Source organism: Hemiscyllium ocellatum, chromosome 1 (genome assembly GCF_020745735.1).
Source record: "Hemiscyllium ocellatum isolate sHemOce1 chromosome 1, sHemOce1.pat.X.cur, whole genome shotgun sequence".
NCBI classification, from domain to species: domain Eukaryota; kingdom Metazoa; phylum Chordata; class Chondrichthyes; order Orectolobiformes; family Hemiscylliidae; genus Hemiscyllium; species Hemiscyllium ocellatum.
The window spans coordinates 39397717-39418810 of NC_083401.1; the positions used below are offsets into that span (position 1 = coordinate 39397717).

Genomic DNA, 21094 nt, shown 5'->3' on the forward strand with positions numbered 1-21094 from the left:
AGTCATCTGCAAACTTACTGATTATATCTTCTAGATTTGTATCCAAGTCGTTAATGTACATAATAAACAGCATGGGTAGCACATTTCCCGTCTTTCATAATGTGGAGGTGTCGGTGTTGGACTGGGGTGGACAAAGTTAAAAATCACTCAACACCAGGTTATAATCCAACAAGTTTATTCAAAAGCACTAACTTTCGTAGTGCGGCTCCTTCATCAGGTTGCTACCTACTGTTGCGTGATTTTTAACTTTACCCCCACTTTGAAGAACTCTTCAATTAATTCTTTCCCACAACTATGCTTTCACTCTTAAAAATGGGTCACAGCACCGATCCCTGTGGTACACCACTGGTCACAGATTTCCAATCACAAAACAATTTTCTTCCTTTGCCTCCTATCTGCAAGCTAATTTTGAATCCAGTTTGCTAAATTGTCTCGAATCCCATGCGTTGTTACCTTTTGGGCCAACCTTCCATGTGTGACCTTGTCAAGGCACAAGTCACACAACATCACGTTATAGTCCACAGGTTTAATTGGAAGCACTAGCTTTCAGAGCGCCGCTCCTTCATCAGGTGGTTGTGGAGTGCACAATTGTAAGACACAGAATTTATAGCAAAAGTTTACAGTGTGATGTAACTGAAATTATATTGAAAAACACCTTGATTGATGTTAAGTCTCTCATCTGTTAGAATGACCATGATAGTTTCATTTCTTTCATATGTAAATCACAAAACTCTTTTTAAAAGTTACAGTTTCATGTTAACTGTAAGAATTGGTGTCAGCCCAGATAAGATGTTGAGATGTTGAAGGTGTTAGCCCCCTGTGTTCCCTACCTGTGCCATCATGTTTATACTGATTTTAATCTAAAAAGTGAGTTAACAGAGTCTTACAATTCTTACAGTTAACCTGAGAATGTAACTTTTAAAAAAACGAGTTGTGATGTGAAAGAAGTGAAACTATCATGGTCATTATAACAGATGAGAGATTTAACATCAATACAGATATTTTTCAATGTATAATTTCAGTTACATCACACTGTAAACTTTTGCTATAAATTATGTGTCTTACAATTGTGCACTCCACAACCACGTAATGAAGGAGCAGCACTCCAAAAGGTAGTGCTTCCAATTAAACCTGTTGGACTATAACCTGGTGTTGTGTGATTTGTAACTTTGTGCATCCCAGTCCAACACTGGCATCTCCAAATCTTGTCAAAGGCCGAATTGAAGTCCTGCACTACCGTCATCAATATATTTAGTCACCTTTTCAAAGAACTTAAAATACAATAGTCAGGCAGACTCTCCCTCTACCAAATATGTGCTGATTATCTCTGATCAATCTCTGCCTTTCCAAGTGTTGATTAATCCTGTCCGTCAGAACTGTTTTCATAATTTCCCTACCATTGACCTCAGATTAACTAGTCTGTAATTATCTGGCCTATCCCTGCTGCCCTTTTGAACAAAGGAACCACATTAGCTCTCCTCCAGTCATCTGGCATTTCACCTGTGGCCAGAGAAGTATTAATATCTCTCTCAGAGTCCCAACAATCTTCTCCCTTGCCTCCCATTAGCAGCCCAAGGTACATCTCATCAGGTCCTGGGAAATCTATGTACCTTAATGCCTCTTAAAACATCTTAATCTTAATTGTAGCCATGAAATCCATGACCACAATGTCTTTCTCCTCTGTGAATACTGATAAGAAACATTGATAACCCTTTACATCCAGGTTTTGCTGGACTTGCTGCCTAGCCATTCATTCTTAGAGGAACACACTGGTCCTGAACTTTCACTATGCTACTTAGAAAAGACGCCCACTTTCCAAGTAAAGACCTAGTATATATATATTTGCCAGATCTCATCTAATGATATTAAAATTGGTTTTCCTCAAATTTAGACACTTAACATTTGCACAATCCTTACGTTTTCCTGTAATGACTAAAAAACTTAAGAGTTATGGTCACTACCCCCAAATGCTCACCTACTGAAACTTTAGCCACTTGATTAGCACTGCCCCATCTATAGTAGGACTATGTATTGGTGCAAAAAGCTGTCCTGGACTTGGAGGGAAAATTTGCTAGAATATAGAGAAAGTGCACAGATACGCAACAAATCTTTCAAAGAGTTGATATAGGTACAGTGGAACTGAATGGCCTCCTCTGTGCTGTATCATGTTGTGATACTATGGATGGTAACTAAAAATTATGAGAAATGCAAGCATCTAGTTTTAGCAATAATAGTTAAATGGAACAATCAAGAAGCTACACATTTTAAAATTCTGATTACCAGCTCTTAAAGATTGATTCAAAGTTGCTAAGGATTGTAAGTTCATTAAGGAAAACTATTCCAAGTGCTTTATGATTTAGAAATGGAAAGGTTGCAACAAAATTGGGTATAATATTTCCCAATTCACAAGCATGTCAAAATATCCAGCCATACTAGCAAAGGGAAGTGTGCGACATTTAATATTCCTAAAAGAATATTCTGCTGTTCTATTACCAAAACATGTATGAGTCAAACTCTTCACTTCAAATATTCCAAAAGATCACATAAGCTCAGGATTCAATACTTTTGTATGCTTGCCAGCATAACAAGAACGTACATCTGGAGGAAACTTTGATGTTTTCTCAAAATTGGCATAGGTGGTTGCCAAAAGTTGAAAAACGCACCAGGATTGGCCTTCTAGGATCTTAACTAAGTTTAGTTTATGCTATTCAAACAGTGCAAAATGCTGAGCTTCAATTTATGCGTTAAAAAAAGGATTTTAGTTCAGATACTAATGTAATAAATTATTTGTGATTAGTTTGGTGGACTTTAAATTCAATTCATAAATCTGGAATATGAAGCTTGTCTTAGTAATGGCAACCATGAAATTATAATTGACTTTTGTAAAAAGCCATGATGTTCACTAATGTCTTTAGAGAAGGAAAACTTACATCCTTACCCAGTCTGGCCTATGTGTGGCTCCAAGTCTGTAGCAATGTGGTTGACTCTTAAACTGCCATCTGGAATAACTAGTATGCCACTCAGTTTCAAGGATAATTATTGATCGGCAATAAATGCTGACCTTGCAAACAAAATTCATAGCCCATGAAAGAATAAAGGAAAAGTAATGTTCTAAATACCCAGCTTCTACTTCATAAATAATGAGTTCCAGCATTTTTCCGTTGACAAATCGTACACTAATTGGCCAATATTTACTGATTTCTATCTTCCTCCTTTCTTAAATAGTCGTGTTCTATTTCTGTTTTCGAATCTATTAGGACTTTTTCAGAATCTATAGAATTTTGCAAGATTAAATCGATGCATCCATCATCTCTGAAGCTATTTTGGTTTCAAGACTTAGGAAGCAGTCCATTCCTCTAGTAATTTGTCAGCCTTTAATGTCATTAGTTTCCTTAGTAAATTTTCTCTTTGAATGCGATTGTCTTAAGTTCCTGTCCCTTTTTTGCCCTCTTGGTATTTTCATATTTTTTAGACATGCTTTGGTGACTTCTACCATGAGGGCCAATACAAAATTCTTGTTCAAAACCTCTTTTAATTTGATACCATCCTTAATTTCCCTAGTTAACCACAGAGGATGCCGTATATAGAACACTGCTATGCAAAAATCTTTTTCTGCAAGTCCCACCTAGAAGGATGATCAAGGTCCACAAGAATTTATTCAGCTGTGAAGTATAGGGAATATTCTTAAAGTGAATATTATATAAATAAAGTATTTTCCTTCTTTCTTGTCATAGCAAACATGGGTACAGATATTTTGGTTTCATCAAATCAAGATTACGTCACCCATGGCTTCCACTTTTTGAAGCATCACAATTAATTATTTTGTCTTAAGATATTTGAAGCTGTGGCAATTTATTAACAGGAACACAAAACCAAACCATGTAAAGATATGTAGGTAAGCTGTACAAGTAGACTGACTGGTAGGCGCAGTCTTTTAGTAGTGAGTGCACTGGGCTTTTCCACTGACGTGCTGATTAATTCCTTTCATGTCTCTTTATAAGTGCTTTGCCTTTTGCAAAATATTGTCAAGGCAGTTTGACTGTAATTGGTGACATTTTTATCCAGTTGATCACTGTGCATATTTCTTTTTCTTAACAAAATTAATTTTGCATGCTCCCTCAATAGCAAATTGAAGATTGGATATTCAGTTAAGTTTGCAAGAACAGAAAAAAAATCTTGCATATGTAGTGTATTCCACCTTCTCACTAAAAGATCAATAAGTAAGTGACCTTATACTCTATTTAGCTTTGTGCCTCATCAACCCCCACGCTCATTGTTACTAGTGACAGAATGTAGGGGAACAAGCACAAGAAGGCCATGGCAACAAATGTAATCTCTCATACAAAGCAAGTGCTGTTAAAAACAACTATATTACTCTCAGAATGAAATGGGATCTGAAAGTTACATTTATTTGAATTTTGGTTTATTTGTGCTATTAAAAGCTGAACAATTATTTTGCATGCTAATGTAAATGATCTATTAGAAGAAATAAATACACTTAAAAATTGAATTATTATAAATATTGAATACCTGGAACCGTGGTATATGTCAACCTTTGAAGCCTCCAAAAGTTCTTCCAAAAACAGAGATCAACATACACTCAAAATATAAATTGTGTGCTCCTAATGTGGTTGAAGCCTATTTGAATTGTGAAGAAAAAACATCAGGTAATTAATTTTAAATTAACGCAACACAATTTATTGAATTAGTTAATTGTATAAAGATAGCACTAACTACAATCAAAAAATTTTAAAGCCATCAAAAATATTGTCTTTGACATGCAAATAAAGAATTCATTCTGAGTTACTTTGATTCCAGTATCATAAGGATCTGACTGTGGATCAGATATGATATTTTCAGTTTCAAAAGGCATGCATCCAAAAGCAGAACTCTGCATGTTAGACCCCTGCTCCCACCACAGTATGGGTGATATTTTCTTCGCAGGCATATATTAATCTCAAAAATGATCTCAAACACCTGGAAGGAAATTTATTTTTGGCATGGTTTTACATTTTATTCCATTGGTCTTGCAAGCTAGTACAATCATGAATCTCATCTTCTTAAGTCCTGTACTTTTCACTGGAACTGCTTTGAAACCATTCACCTCCGCAGTTTGGCTGCTGGGCATATCTTCCGTGGTTATGGTGTGAATAAAATTTTGTCTTTTTGCCACTGTTGGATGATGAATCACTACAAATTGGTCATTTTTGGGGCCTTTTGGTAGTCTCAATGATCCTGGTCCCTGTCACAACATTAGACATTTTTATTCTATAAAGTAACTAACTAATATGTTGTTGCGCTAAACCCATGGCTAGGACCAGGGTTTTATTTGCACTACTTAAGTATATATGTACAGATTTTATTTCTGGTGAAGAAGGCCTGGATTTTCATGGAATCGGGGAGACTCCATGGAGGGACGAAAATAGCGACAAAGATCTGATTCTGGGCTGCCTAACACCATCATGGGTTTCTGATTTTCACAGTGCTATTTAAGTGTGAGAGGTAGTTTAGATTGTGAGCCCACATCTTGCACTCCAACCTGACAAACTCCATTGAGGAGATAGGCACTTGCAATTTTTATGGAGTTGGGCCAACTTTTGAAAGACTGACGGTTCATGGCTCCTCAGAGGTATTATGAGCAGAAGGTTTTGAATCAGAAAACCTTTAGAAAAGAAAGTTCCAAAGATCTAACCCTTACCCTCCATGTCAAGCAAAGCCTCCTACTAAACTCCATGCCAATGTATGTCCTGCCATCCAAGCTTCAATGAGCATCTTGGCGGATAGCCCAGGCATCCAATAAGGGTGCTAAAACAGATCAGATGCAAGGAAACTTTGCTTGATTGACAGCTCTGGTTGTCTGATTTATTTTCTCTATACTGTAATATCTACACTGTCAATCATAAAATGCCTATTTACACAAGGGTTGAATTGGGTTTTGGTGCCAGAAAAGTGATCATCTTAATTATATACCATGTCAAATACATGCCATGATTTACAGTAATTTCCATCCATTTCAGTTATACAGTAATAGAGCTTTACAGCACATAAGCAGACCCTTCAGTCCAACTCGTCCATGCTGACCAGGTATCCTAAACTAACCTAGTCCCATTTGCTAGCAGTTGGCCCCTTTCTCTCTTAACTCATCCTATTCATATACCCATCCAGATGCCTTTTAAATACTGTAATTGTACCAGCTGCCACCACTTCCTCTGACAGCTCATTCCATACACGCACCACCCTCTGCATGGAAAAAATGCCCCTCAGAGCTCTTTTAAATCTTTCCCCTTGTACCTTAAACCTATGCCCTCTAGTTTTGGACTTGCCTACCCCAGGGGAAAAGACCTTGGCTATTCACCCTATCTATGACCCTCATGATACTATAAACCTCTATAGGGTCACCCCTCAGCCTCCAAGACTCCAGGTAAAATAGCCCCATTTTATTCAGTCTCTCCTTTTAGCTCAAACTCGCCAACCCTGGTAACATACTTGTAAACCTTTTCTGAACCCTTTCCAGTTTCACAACATTCTTCCTATAGCAGGGAGACCAGAATTGAATGCAGTATTCCAAAAGTGGTCTAACCAATGTCCTGTATAGCTGCAACATGACCTCCTAACTCCTATATTCAATGCTGTAACCAATAAAGGAAGGCATACTTAACGCCTTCTTCACTATCCTGTCTACCTGTGACTCCATTTTCAAGGAACTATGAACCTGCACTTCAAAGTCTTTTTGTTCAACTACAAAGAGAACAAAGAATAATACAGCATGGCAACAGGCCCTTCGACCCTCCAAGCCTGCACCGACACATTTTGCCCTTGCATACTAAAACGGTCTTCATGTACACGATCCAGATTCCTCATTCCCCTTCTGTTCATGTATTCATTCATGTGCTTCTTGAATGCTGCTATTATGTCTGCCTTCACCACCTCCTCTGGCAGCGTGTTCCAGGCACTCACCACCCTTGCCTCGCACACCTGTTTTAAACTCCCCTCCTCCCCTTCCCCTGCACCTTGAACCTGTGTTTCCTAGTAATTGACCCCTTCAGCTTGGGAAAAAGTCTCATACTTTCCACTCTATCCATACCATTCACGATGTTATAAACTTCTAACAGGTCACCCATCTATCTTCTACGTTCCAGTGAAAAAAAAACCCAGTCTATCCAATCTTTCTTCATAGTTAAAATCTCCCATACCAGGCAACATCTTTGTAAGCCTTTTCTGTGCTCTCTCCAAAGTATCCACATCCTTCTGGGAGTGTGGTCACCAGAACTGTATGTAATATTCTAAGTGTGGCCTAACTGAAGTTCTATAAAGCTGCAGCATAACTTGTCTATCCTTTTCCTCAATGCCCCTCCCAATGAAGGTAAGCATGCCATAGGCCTCTTTTTATTTCCTCAGTGCTGCCACCTTCAGTGATCTGTGGACCTGCACACCCAGATCCCTCTGCATATCAATATACCTAAAGCTTCTGCTATTCACTGTATAATTTCTACATGTACTTGACCTTCCAAAATGCATCACCTCATACCTGTCCGGTTTAAACTCCATCTGCCAATTTTATGCCCTGCCTCCAACTGATCTATATCCTGCTGTATCCTCTGACAATCCTCCTCACTATCCACAACACCATTAATCTTTGTATCGTTTGCAAACTTACTAATCAGACCAGCTACTTTTTCCTCCATTTATATAGACCATGAACAGAGAGGTCCCAGCAGTGATCCCTGTGGAACACCACTAATCACAACACTCCATTCAGAAAAATATCTTTCCACCAGTACCCTCTTTCTCCTATGACTAAACCAGTTCTGTATTATCTTGCCAACTCCCTGATCCATGTGGCTTCACTTTTTGTACCAGTTTTCCACGAGGGACCATGACCTTGTCAAAGGCTTTACTGAAGTTCATGTACACAACACCAACTGGTTTTCCTTCATCAACCATCTTCATCAAAATACCTCAACAAACTCGATCAAGTTAGTGAGGCATGTCCTCTTGCAATAAACCATGAATAAGTCAATTTGCTTCTAAATGCAGAGAGATCTTGACCAAGAATCTTTTCCAATAATTTCTCTACCACTGATGTGAGGCTCACAGGCCCGTAATTTACCCTTCTTAAATAATGGGACAACATTAGCTATTCTCCAGCACTCTGGGACCTCATCTGTGGCCAAAAAGGATACAAAAATGACTGTCAATGCTCCAACAATTTGTTCTCTTGCCTCCCTAATTATTCTAGGATAGATCACATCAGGATCTGGAGTCTTACAAAACTTAATACTTTTTAAGATGCACAACACCTTTTCCTCTTTAATAGCAACTTGACTTAGAAATTCGATACCCTTCACTGAAATCAGCCTCCACCAATTCCTTCCCTTCGTTGAATCCAATGCCTTCTCTTTGTTGAATACCAACACAAAGTTATCATTTAGGATATCACCTACCTCTTCTGACTCTACACATAGATTCCCTCCTTTATCCTTGAGTGGGCCAACCCTTTCCCTGGCTACCCTCTTGCATTTTATATATGTATAGAAAGCCTTGGGATTCTCCTTAATCCTGATTACTAATGACTTTTAGCCCTTTTAATTCCTTGTTTGAATTCTTTCCTATTTCAAGGACTTCATCAGTTCCCATTCTCCTAGACCTTAAAATGCTTCCCTTTTCTTTTTGGCCAAGGTCATAATATCACTGTTCATCCAAGGTTTATGTAACTTGTTGTACCTATCCTTCATTCTCGCACAAACGTGCTGTTCCTTTACTCTTATCAAGTATCTTTTGAAATACTCCTTCATATCCAATGTGGATTTACTTTCAAAAAGCCACTTCCAATCAACATTCTCCAGTTCCTGCCTATTATTATTGTAGTCAGCCTCTCCCGAATTTAACACCTTCAATCAAGGATTGCAGTTATCCCTATCTATAAGTATCTGAAAACCAACAGTATTATGGTCACTACTCCTGAAATGCTCCCCCAGTGAAATTTCACTCACCTGGCCAGGCTCATTTCCCAAAACCATGTTCAGTATAACCCCTTCTCTGGATGGACTGTTTACATACTGTGTCAAAATACCCTTATGAACGGTCCTTACAAATTCTGCCCATCCAAGCTCCTAGCACAAGTGAATCCCAGTCAATATAGGGGATGTTAAAATCACCCACTGCATCAACCCTGTTGTTTTCACATCTTTCCAAAATCTGTCTACATATTCCCTCCTATATCGCCTGTTAGCTGTTGGAAGCCTGTAGTACACCCCCAGCATTTTCATTTTATCTTTTCTATTCCTGAAGTTTACCCATTTTGCCTCACTGCATGAGTCCTCTGATGTATCATCCCTCAGTACATTGCGAGATACTCTTTTACCAGTAATGTAACTTCCCCATCTCTTTTACATCCCTTTCTATCACATCTGAAAAATCTAAATCCTGGGACAGCCAGCTGCTAATTCTGTCTCTCTTTCAGCCACGTCTCCCTAACACTCCCCAGGACCTCACCATTAAGTGTATAAGTACTGCCCAGATTTGCATTTCCAAAATGCAGCATCCCACATTTATCTAAATTAAACTGCATCTGCCAAACCTTAGTCCATCTGATCAAGGTGCTATTGCACTCTGAGGTGACCTTCTTCATGGTCCACTACACCACCAATTGTGGTGTTAACTGCAAACTTACTAACCATATTTTCTATGTTCACATCCATTATATAAATGATAAAACCAGTGAACCCAGCACCAATCCTTGTGGCACACCCCTGGTCACAGGCCTCCAGTCAATAATAAAGCTGGATATTAGGGGAAAAACACATTTGAAATGTAATCTTCTTTTCATTTTCTGTCTCTCCCCAAAATCACGCACTATTATCCAACTAAGACTATGGTACTCTGACCAATTCATAGATTTCAATTCTACTGCTCACAAAATGACAATTAAGCCCTCAGCTGACTTCTTGTGGAGTGTTGTTGTCTGACCACCACCCCCTGCCCAAACCTCTGTTGGTAGGACATTGACATTAGAACTGAATTTCAGGCAGAATAAGTACTAAACTATGTACTAACCTCTTTGTGAAATAAAAATGTCACTACAGCAAGGGAGCTAATGTGGCTTAAGTTCACCATCACAAGTTTTAATTTAAGATGTTTCTGTATTTCAAGGTTTGGAGATACCGGTGTTGGACTGGGATGTACAAAGTTAAAAATCACACAACACCAGGTTACAGTCCAACAGGTTTAATTAAACCTGTTGGACTATAACCTGGCGTTGTGTGATTTTTAACTTTGTATTTCAAGTGCATCATATAATGACTTTAGTTTTCCAAGTGCAGGTCTCATGCTGTCAGTATTGACTTTTATCCATGAAACAAAATGTACACTTGGGAAACCTGGCACCATTGGTTCACTATATAAGTACATTTAGTAATCATTCGTTTCTCCATATGATCATCAGCAATGCTCAATATGTCTCAGCTTCAAATGGCTACTTCACTCCAAAAGTAGTTACTACAAAATATAGCCAGACTTATACTTTTGGGATATTTGAGTCAAATCTTAGCTTTGAATGATATAAAAACAGAAAATACGGTGAATACACAGCAGATCAGATGGCATCTGGGCATAGATGACGAGATGATTTGGGTCAATGACAGTTTTTTTTTCTTTGAACATTCTTTCTTATTTATACATATACTGTCAGACTAGGTGGAGGTAGGAGGCCATGTGATGAAAATTCCAGGAATATATCCAAACAGAGTTGGTAACCAGGTCAGACAAGGTCTTAGCTTAACATCGCACCTGCAAGAGACACCTTCACATGAACAACTTCCATTGAGTGCAGATCTGCTGTATTGACCTCTAAGTGCTGCTGATTTTCAGCAGGCTTTTTATTAAAGACTGTTATCATGGAAACAGATTACAACTTCTTGTCACTTAATTAATAAGTATAGAGATGTATAGTAATCATCTGTAGGGATGCAGCAATGGAATGCACCAGATTCCAGAAAGAACTTGAAGCTAAGATAAAAGGGCAACATGGACTTATTAGGAACAAATGGAGGTCAAGCTGCCATACAGGGTGAGACACTCAAAACATATAGATTGTATTTAATGGAGCAGATAGGATAAAAGAAAAGAGACAAAAATAGAAATTGCTGGAAAAACTCAACAGGTGGACAAAAATCAGAGTTAACGTTTTGGGTCAAGTGTCCCTTCCTCAAAGCTCTGATTTACAGCAGCCACAGCTCTTTCGGGTTTCTTTTAGCATACAAGAAAAATCTGATAAAGTCTACTCCTGACAATTCAAACAAACTTCACCAAAGCAAAACAATAATTTGAATTAATCAACTTTGAATTAAGAAGCGAAGGCTTGAAAGATAATAGGTGAAGGTTTGAGGGGGTAAATGGAAATTATTTACAGTGATTAATGTAGAAGAGATGTACATTTAGGATTACTATTGGAATAGGAGTTTAGAATCCTTTACATATAACAGGTTATCGTAGGCCTTGGAAAGGTACAAATGTAGTTTACTGGGATATTGCCTGGAATGGAGTGCATTAGCTTTAAGGACAAACATGGATTGTTTTCACTAGAGCATCAGAGGCTGAGGAGGCATGCTGAGAGAATTATATAAAATTATGAGAGGCATGGATGGGATGGATAGCCTGAGTCTTTTCCCCAGGGTGGAAATATCAAATATTTGGGTGCATAGGTTTAAGTTGAGAAGGGTGGCAGAAATATTATTACTGGGTATTTAGATAGACACATGAACAAGGATGTAATAGAGGAACATAGACCATGACCAGACAGATGATATAGGTTAGAATGGCATCATGGTCAGTACAGACATGGTGGGCTGAAGGGCCTGATCTTGTGCTGTACTGTTCTGAGTTTGACTCTTTTCCCTTTTATACACTTACAGTAGTTTTGCTATTCATTTTCTATATTTTGCATTAGCTTTCCTTCATAGTTTACCTTTGGCCCTTGACTTTTTAAAAATAACTCTTTTGATCTTTTGACATTTTTGGGGCTACGTTTTCATTCGCACCACTGACTTATTAAGTAATCTTATGCTCATTGTCATAGGAGCAGAAGTAAGCCATTCAGCCCAATGAGCCTGCTCTGCCATTCAATTAGATCATGCCTAATCTGACAATCCTCAACTCCACTTTCCTGCCTTTTCCCTATAATCCTTGATTCCCTTCCTGATTAAAAATCTCTCCACCCTTGAATATACTTAATGACCCAGCCTTGACAGTCCTCTGCAGCAAAGAGTTCCACAGATTCACTACCCTCAGAGTTGAAATTTCTCCTAATTTCTGCCTTAAACATCCGAGCTATTATTGTGAGATTATGAATTCTTGCATGCTAGACTCTTCCACAAGGCAAAACAACCTTTCCACATCTACCTTGTCAAGTCTGCTAAGAATCTTGTATGTTTCATTAAGGTCACCTCTCATTCTTCTAAACTCCAATGAGTAAAGCCCAACCTACTCAACCTCTCCTCATGAGACAATTCAACTATACCTTTGAAATAAAGGCTGTTATTCCATTTATCTTCCCTTATTAGTCACTGAAATTGGCAACTTTGTGATTTGTGGACAAGAACTCACCAATGATTTAGATTTAGATTTTATTGTTACATGTATGCAAGTACAGAAGTACAGTGAAATGTGTATAATGTCATCACACAAGGTGCCATCTTAGGTACCAAAGTACTGAGATATAAAAATACTTAGGTACAAAGTAGTCAGAAAAACAGAATTAAAAATCCCTCTGTGATCTCCAGTGACTTGCTCCTTATCATGTGCTCAGTAAAGTCATGTCTTCAACACTCTTGTCTCTGGAGGGTTTTTTGAACAGGAAAGTCAAGATTTCTTCTCAGCTATTTTCATAATGTTTTGAAGACTGTTCAGATAATAAAGGTAATAAAGCAGAGAAGGAAGTAAGATAATGGAATGTTGGCTTTTATAGCTAAAGGAATAGAATATAAAGGTAAGGAAGTATTGTTGTAACTGTACAGGCATTGGTGAAACTGCACCTGCAGTATTGTGCACAACTTTGGTCCCCTAATTTGAGGAAAGTAGTGGCATTGGAGGTTCACGAGATTTATCCCAGAGATGAGGGGTTTGTCGTATGAAGAGAGATTGAACAGTTTAGACCTATGCTCTCTGGAATTTTGCTACAGCTGCTCGGGAGGATTTAAACTAGTAAGGTGGGGTAGGGTGATTGTGAGGAAAGAGATCAATCTGAGACTGGTACAGTTGAGAAAAAAAGTAGAGAACAAGGTAGGACTGATAAATTAAACTGCATTTATTTCAATGCAAGGGGCCTAACAGGGAAGGCAGATGAACTCAAGGCATGGTTAGGAATAGCAATTACAGAAACATGGCTCAGGGAAGGACAGGACTGGCAGCTTAATGTTCCAGGATACAAATGCTACAGGTAGGACAGAAAGAGAGGCATAAACCAAATCATCCGCCGACATTTCTGCCACCTCCAAACGGACCCCACCACCAGGGATATATTTCCCTCTCCACCCCTTTCCGCCTTCCGCAAAGATCATTCCCTCCATGACTACCTGGTCAGGTCCACGCCCCCCGACAACCCACCCTCCCTTCCTGGCACCCTCCCCTGCCACTGCAGGAATTGCAAAACCTGCGCCCACACCTCCTCCCTCACCTCCATCCAAAGCGCTAAAGGAGCCTTCCACATTCAAAGTTTTACCTGCACATCCATCAAGATCATTTATTGTATCCATTGCTCCCAATGCGGTCTCCTCTACATTGGGAAAACTGGATGCCTCCTAGCAGAGCGCTTTAGGGAACATCTCTGGGACACCCGCACCAATCAACCACACTGCCCTATGGCCCAACATTTCAACTCCCCCTCCCACTCTGCTGAGGACATGGAGGTCCTGGGCCTCCTTCACCGCCGCTCCCTCACCACCCGATGCCTGGAAGAAGAACGCCTCATCTTCTGCCTCGGAACACTCCAACCCCAGGGCATCAATGTCGACTTCAACGGTTTCCTCATTTCCCCTTCCCCCACCTCACCTCACCCCAGTTCCAAACTTCTAGCTTAGCACTGTTCCCATGACTTGTCCTACCTGCCTATCTTCTTTTTCACCTATACACTCCCCCCTCCTAGCACCTTCATCCCCTTCCCCACTCACCTATTGTACTCTATGCTACTATCTCCCCACCCCCACCCTCCTCTCATTTATCTCTTCACCCTTCAGACACTCTGATGAAGGGCTTTTGCCCGAAACATTGATTTTACTGCTCCTCTGATGCTGCCTGAACTGCTATGCTTTTCCAGCACCACTAATCCAGAATCTGATTTCCAGCATCTGCCGTCATTGTTTTTATCTAAAAAAGGAGGCAAGAGAGGAGGGGGGGGCGTGGTGTTTTTGGTAAGGGATAGCATTATAGCTGCACTGAGGGAGGATATTCCTGGAAATACATCCGGGGAAGTTATTTGCGTGGAATTGAGAAATAAGAAAGGGTTGATCAACTTATTGGGATTGTATTATTGATCCCCTAATAGTCAGAGGGAAATTGAGAAACAAATTTGTAAGGATATCTCAGTTATTTATAAGAATAAGAGTGTGGTTATGATAGGAAATTTTAACCTTCCAAACATTAACTGCCATAATGTTAAGGGTTTAGATGGAGAGGAATTTGTTAAGCATGTACGAGAAAACTTTCTGATTCAGTATGTGGATGTACCAACTAGAAAAGGTGCAAACCTTGACCTACTCTTGGGAAATAAGGCAGGTAGACTGAGGTGTCAGTGGGGGAGCACTTTGGGGCCAGCAACCATAATTCTAATAGTTTTAAAATAATGATGGAAAAAGATAACTGGATCTAAAAATTGAAGTTCTAAATTGGAGGAAAGCCAATTTTGACGGCATTAGGCAAGGACTTTTAAAAGTTGGATTGGGGGCAGATGTTTGCAGGTAAAGGAACGGCTGGAAAATGGGAAACCTTCAAAAATGAGATAACGAGAATCCAGAGGAAGTATATTCCTGTTAGGGTGAAAGGAAAGGCTGGTAGGTATAGGGAATGCTGGATGACTAACGAAATTGAGGGTTTGATAAGAAAAAGGAAGCATATGTCAGGATAAAGAGGATAGATCAAGTGAATCCTTAGAAGAGTATAAAGGGAGTAGGAGTAACTTAAGAGGGAAATCAGGAGGGCAAAAAGTGGACATGAGATAGCTTTGGCAAATAGAGTTAAGGAGAATCCAAAGATTTTTACAAACACATTAAGGACAAAATGGTAACAAGGGAGAGAATAGGGCCCTTCAAAGGTCAGCAAGGCAGCCTTTGTGAGGAGCCGCAGGAGATGGGACAGATACTAAATGAGTATTTTGCACCAATATTTACTGTGGAAAAGGTCATGGAAGATATGGGATGCAGGGATATAGATGGTGATATCTTGAAAAATGTCCAGATTACAGAGGAGGAAGTGCTGGATGTTTTGAAACACATAAAAGTGGATAAATCCCCAGGATCTGATTAGGTGTACCCCAGAACTCAATGGGAAACTAGGGAGGTGGTTGCTAGACCTCTTGCTGAGACATTTGTATCATCGTTAGTCATAGGTGAGGTGCTGGAAAACTGGAGGTTGGCTAATGTGGTATCACTGTTTAAGAAAGGTGGTAAGGACAAGACAGGGAGCTGTAGACCAGTGAGCCTAACGTCAGTGGTGGGCAAGTTGTTGGAGGGAATCCTGAGGGACAGGATGTACATGTATTTGGAAAGGCAAAGACTGAATAGGGATAGTCAACATGGCTTTGTGTGTGGAAAATCATGTCTCTCAAACTTGATTGAATTTTTTGAAGAAGTAACAAACAGGATTGATGGGGGCAGAGTGGTAGACGTGATCCATATGAACTTCAGTAAGCTGTTTGACAAGGTTCCCCATGGTAGACTGGGTAGCAAGGTTAGATCTCATAGAATGCAGTGAGAACTAGCCATTTGGATACAGAACTGACTCAAAGGTAGAAGACAGAAGGTGGTGGTGGTGGAGGGCTGTTTTTCAGACTTGGAGGCCTGTGACCAGTGGAGTGCCACAAGGATCAGTGCTGGTTCCACTACTTTTCGTCATTTATATAAATGATTTAGATGTGAGTTTAAGAGGTATAGTTAGTAAGTTTACAGATGACACCAAAATAGGAGGTTTAGTGGACAGCGAAGAAGGTTACCTTGGATTACAACGGGATCTTGAGCAGATGAGACAAAGTAGCAGATGGAGTTTAATTTAGATAAATGTGAGGTGGTGCATTTTGGGAAAGCAAACCTTAGCAGGACTTAGACACTTAATGGTAAGGTCCTAGGGAGTGTTGTTGAACAAAAAGACCTTGAAAGTAGAGTCGCAGGTAGAAAGGATAGTGAAGCGTTTGGTATGCTTTCCTTTATTGGTCAGAGTATTGAGTACAGGAGTTGGGAGAACATTTTGGGACCTGTACAGGACATTGGTTAGGCCACATTTGGAATGTTGCATGCAATTCTGGTCTCCTTCTTATTGGAAGGATGTTGTGAAACTTGAAAGGGTTCAGAAAAGATTTACAAGAATATTGCCAGGGTTGGAGGATGTGAGCTACAGGGAGAGGTTAAATAGGCTGGGGCTTTTTTCCCTGGAGCATCGGATGCTGAGGGGTGACCTTATAGAGGTTTATAAAATCATGAGGGGCATGGATAGGGCAAATAGACAAGGTCTTTTCCCTGGGGTGGGGGAGTCCAGAACTAGAGGGCATAGGTTTAGGTTGAGAGGGTATAGATATAAAAGTGACCTAAGGGGCAACTTTTTCATGCAGAGGGTGGTGCGTGTGTGGAATGGGTTGCCAGATGAAGTGGTGGAGGCGAGTACAATTGCAACATTTAAGAGGCATCTGGATGGGTTTTGAATAGGAAAGGTTTGGGGGTATATGGGCTGGGTGCTGGCAGGTGGGACTAGATTGGGTTGGGATATCTGGTCAGCATGGATGAGTTGGACCGAAGGGTCTGTTTCCGTGCTGAACGTCTCTATGACTCTATAACAAGAGGTCATCATCTTAGGATAAGCAGTAGCAAATTTAAAACGGAGTTGTGGAGAAAGTACTTCTCCCATAGGGTTGTGAACCTGTGGAGTTGTCAACCCCAGAATGTGCTAGATGCTGGGACAGTGAGTAAATTTAAGGTTGAGTTAGACAGATTTTTAGTTGGTAATGAGTTGAAGAGTTACCGGAATAAGGCAGGAAAAGTAGGGTGAGGAGCATATCAGCCATGATCGAATAATGGAGCAAACTCGATGGGCCAAATGGCCTCATTCTGCTCCTATATCTTATGAATTTATGTTGTGGTTCTGCTCGCCGAGCTGGAAGTTTTTGCTGCAAACGTTTCGTTCCCTGGCTAGGGAACATCATCAGTGCTGTTGGAGCCTCGTGTGAAGCGCTGCTTTGATGTTTCTTCCGGTATTTATATTGGTTTGTTCTTGCTGCTTCCGGGTGTCAGAAACTGACACCCGGAAGCGGCAAGAACAAACCAATATAAATACCGGAAGAAACATCAAAGCAGCGCTTCACACGAGGCTCCAACAGCACTGATGATGTTCCCTAGCCAGGGAACGAAACATTTGCAGCAAAAACTTGCAGCTCGGCGAGCAGACCAACAACAACGGATACCCGAGCTACAAATCTTCAATCAGATCTTATGAATTTATGTGCAGCTAACAACACATCTGCTGTAATAGATCTTTTCCCTCTGACTGAAACCTGCATTTCGATCATAGAGTGTTTAGACAGAGCCATACAGGTTACTCTGCACAGGTGGTGCATGAAGCAAGATCAGGATGAACAAGATCAACATTATTTGAAGTTAGAGTCCATTCATTAAGCTAATAACAGCCGGGAAGACACTGTTCTCAAACCTATTCATACATATGGTAAAGCTTCTGCATCTTCTACCCAACAGAAGAGTTTTTAGGGTGTGTGCCTTCCAAGTTCTCATCAAACTTAAAACTATACATCATTCTTATCATTTGAATCCAAACTCTCAAACAATAATAATGTATTGTGAACCTTCATCAGGCAGGAACCCTAAAGGTTAGTATTTGTTTTTATAATTTCTAGCTAACTCCCAAGGAGACACCTTCACTATGAGATCATTAATTAATCTCATTGAGCTATACTAGATCTGGTATAACTTGATCTCTGGTCCGCTCCACAACGTGCCACGAAATTATCCCCAAAACATTCTATGAATTCCTTCTCTATGCTATCTTTAACCATTTGATTTTTCCAGCCTTTACGTACATTAAAATCTTCCATGATTATTATTTTGTGTTCTTTCTGACAAGCTCCCATTATTTCTTCCTTAACGTTCTATTCTACTGCATGGTAAATTTTAGGAAGCCTGTAAATCACACCCACAAATGCCTTCATAGTCTTATCACTTCTCATCTTTACTACACAAACTGCCTCTCTATCCTAATTTCCTGAACTTAAATCATCTGTCTCTACTGTGATGATTAGGAGCAGTAACAGGCTATTCGATCCTGCAAGTTGCTCCAGCAGTTTGTAAGATCATGGCTATCTGTTTGCATTCCAAATTCCAAAAAGCCCAGCTACTCATGATAGTATTCAATGACCATTTCCACTGTGTTCTGAGTTTGCGTGTTCCAAATCACACAACCCACTAAAATATTCCCCTCATCCACATTCTAAAAATCCCTCATTATAAAACACAGTTCCCTTGTCCTGGACACACCCAAAAGAGGAAATGTTCTTTCCATGTCCAACTTGTCACTCCGTTCAGCATCTTTCAAAGGTACAGTTGCCACAGTCCCAGATGACCATTCGAGAGAGATGACCAGTGGTGGTTTAACATAAAGGAAACCACACCACAGGTGAGGGCAGGATTGAGAAGTAACCTCAGCCAATACTGGAATTAAATCTGCGCTATTGGAATCACTCTGCATTGCATCCAGCCAAATAGCTCTTATTTTGTGGAAGAACTTTTTTGCATCTTTACAAATGCTGTCTGGAAATACAGATATGGCACATCAACAGGCTCCCCTTTATCCACTGTGCACGTTCTTAGTGTCAGAGGGATGTACAGCATGAAAACAGATATATTAGTCCAGCTCGTCCATGCCAACCAGATACCTTAACCTAATCTAGTCCCATTTGCCAGCACTTGGCCTACATCCCTCTTAAACCCTTCTTAATCATACAGTTACCTTTAAATGCTATAATTGTACCAGCTCCACTACTTCCTCTGGCAGCTTATTCTATACATGCACCACCCTCCGTATGAAAATATTGTCCCTTAGGTCCCTTATATATCTTTCTCCTCTCATCCTAAACCTATGCCCTCTAGTTCTGGACTCCCCCACCCCAGGGAAAAGGCCTTGTCTATTTCTCCCATCCATAGCCCTCATGATTTTATAAACCTCTATAAGGTTACCCCTCAGCCTCCGACGCTCCAGGGAAAACAGCCCCAGCCTATTCAGCCTCTCCCTATAGTTTAAATCCTCTAACCCTGGCAACATTCTTGTAATTCTTTTCTGAACCCTTTCAAGTTTCACAACATCCTTCCTATAGGAAGGAGACCAGAATTGCTTGTAATATTCCAAAAGTGGCCTAACCAATATCCTGTACAGCTGCAAAATGACCTCCAAATTCCTGTACTCGATATTCTGACCAATAAAAGAAAGCTTACCAAATGTCTTCTTCACTATCCTTTCTAACTGCGACTCTACTTTCAAGGAACTATGAACCTGCACTCCAAGGTCTCTTTGTTCAGCAACACTCCCTAAGACCTTACCATTAAGTATATAAGTCCTGCTCTGATTTGCTTTTCCAAAATGCAGCACCTCACATTAATCTAATTAAACTCTTCAGTCCAATGGCCCATTTGATCAAGATCCTGTTATACTCTGAGGTAACCTTCTTCATTGTCCACTCCACCTCCAATTTTGGTGTCATCTGCAAACTTACAAACTATAGCTCCTATGTTCACATCCAAATCATTTGTATAAATGACAAAAAGCAGTGGACCCAGCACCAATTCTTGTGGCACTCCACTGGTCACAGGCCTCCAGTATGAAAAGCAACCCTCCATCACCACCCTCTGTCTTCTACCTTTGAGCCAGGTCTTTATCCAAATGGCTAGTTCTCACTGCATTTCATGAGATCTAACCTTGCTAACCAGTCTCCCATGAGAAACTCCCTTCAAAGAATTCCGATAAAATGGTTAAACATGATTTTATTTACACAAAATCATGTTCCCTGAATTTTTCCAGATGCCCAGTTATAACATCCTTAAATGATTGTTTCTAACACCTTCACTTTGACATACGTCAAGCTCACCAGTCTTTGGTATCCTGTTTAATTAAATAACAGAGCTTGAGATAGTGGAAGTACAAAGGGTAGAATGACAGAAGTTCCTAGACTGTGTTCAAGAAAACATTGTAGAGCAACATTTTTTTAGTCCAAAGAGAAAGGAAGCACTGCTGAACCTTTTTCCTAGAAACCAAGTGTAACATTTAGGGGACAGTTATCATTCTATCATACGGTTTAGGTTGGCTCTGAAAAAGGACGAGGAACAATCCAATGGAACCATGAGGAAACATTTTTCAAGCAGTGAGTGATTGGGATCTGGAATGCTTGGTTAAGGCAGTTTCAATGAAGTCATTCATGAGGGAATTAGATTACTAGGGCAGCTGGTTGGTGGAGTGATAATATCACTGAACCAGTAATCATTAGTTCCAGGCTAATGGACTTGGAACATAGCTCAAACCCCACCAAAGCAAATAGTTAAAATTCAATCTTAAAATATGGCATTAAATCAATGTTGGTATAATGGCATTGCTGATGAAAAAATAGCATATTTTCCTTGTTACTATCAGTTCTAGAAAAGAGTCAACAGACTCAAAAGGCTAACTGTTTTCTCCCCACAGATGCTGCAAGACCTGTTGAGTTTCTCTCACAACTTCTGTTTCTGTTTCAGATTTCCAGCATTTGCCATTTCTTGCTTTAGTTTGTACATCCAAAAGAATTTATTTCCGCTCTTAATCTCTACTAGTACAAACAAAACATTACAATTACCAATAACCA

General features: G+C 39.9%; 1 protein-coding gene across 13 annotated transcripts in view; it reads right to left on the minus strand.

Moving 5' to 3' along the window:
- Nucleotides 1–21094, minus strand: part of LOC132830170 (zinc finger and BTB domain-containing protein 7C) — a 243471-nt gene that overhangs the window by 24403 nt on the left and 197974 nt on the right. For 12 of the 13 annotated variants that reach the window (XM_060848524.1, XM_060847809.1, XM_060847898.1 and 9 more), the window contains one exon: nt 4531–4638. The exons of the other annotated variant lie outside the window; for it this stretch is intronic. The gene's annotated coding sequence lies outside the window, so the exon portion shown is untranslated. The remainder of the gene's footprint in view (nt 1–4530; nt 4639–21094) is intronic. 13 annotated transcript variants of the gene reach the window in all.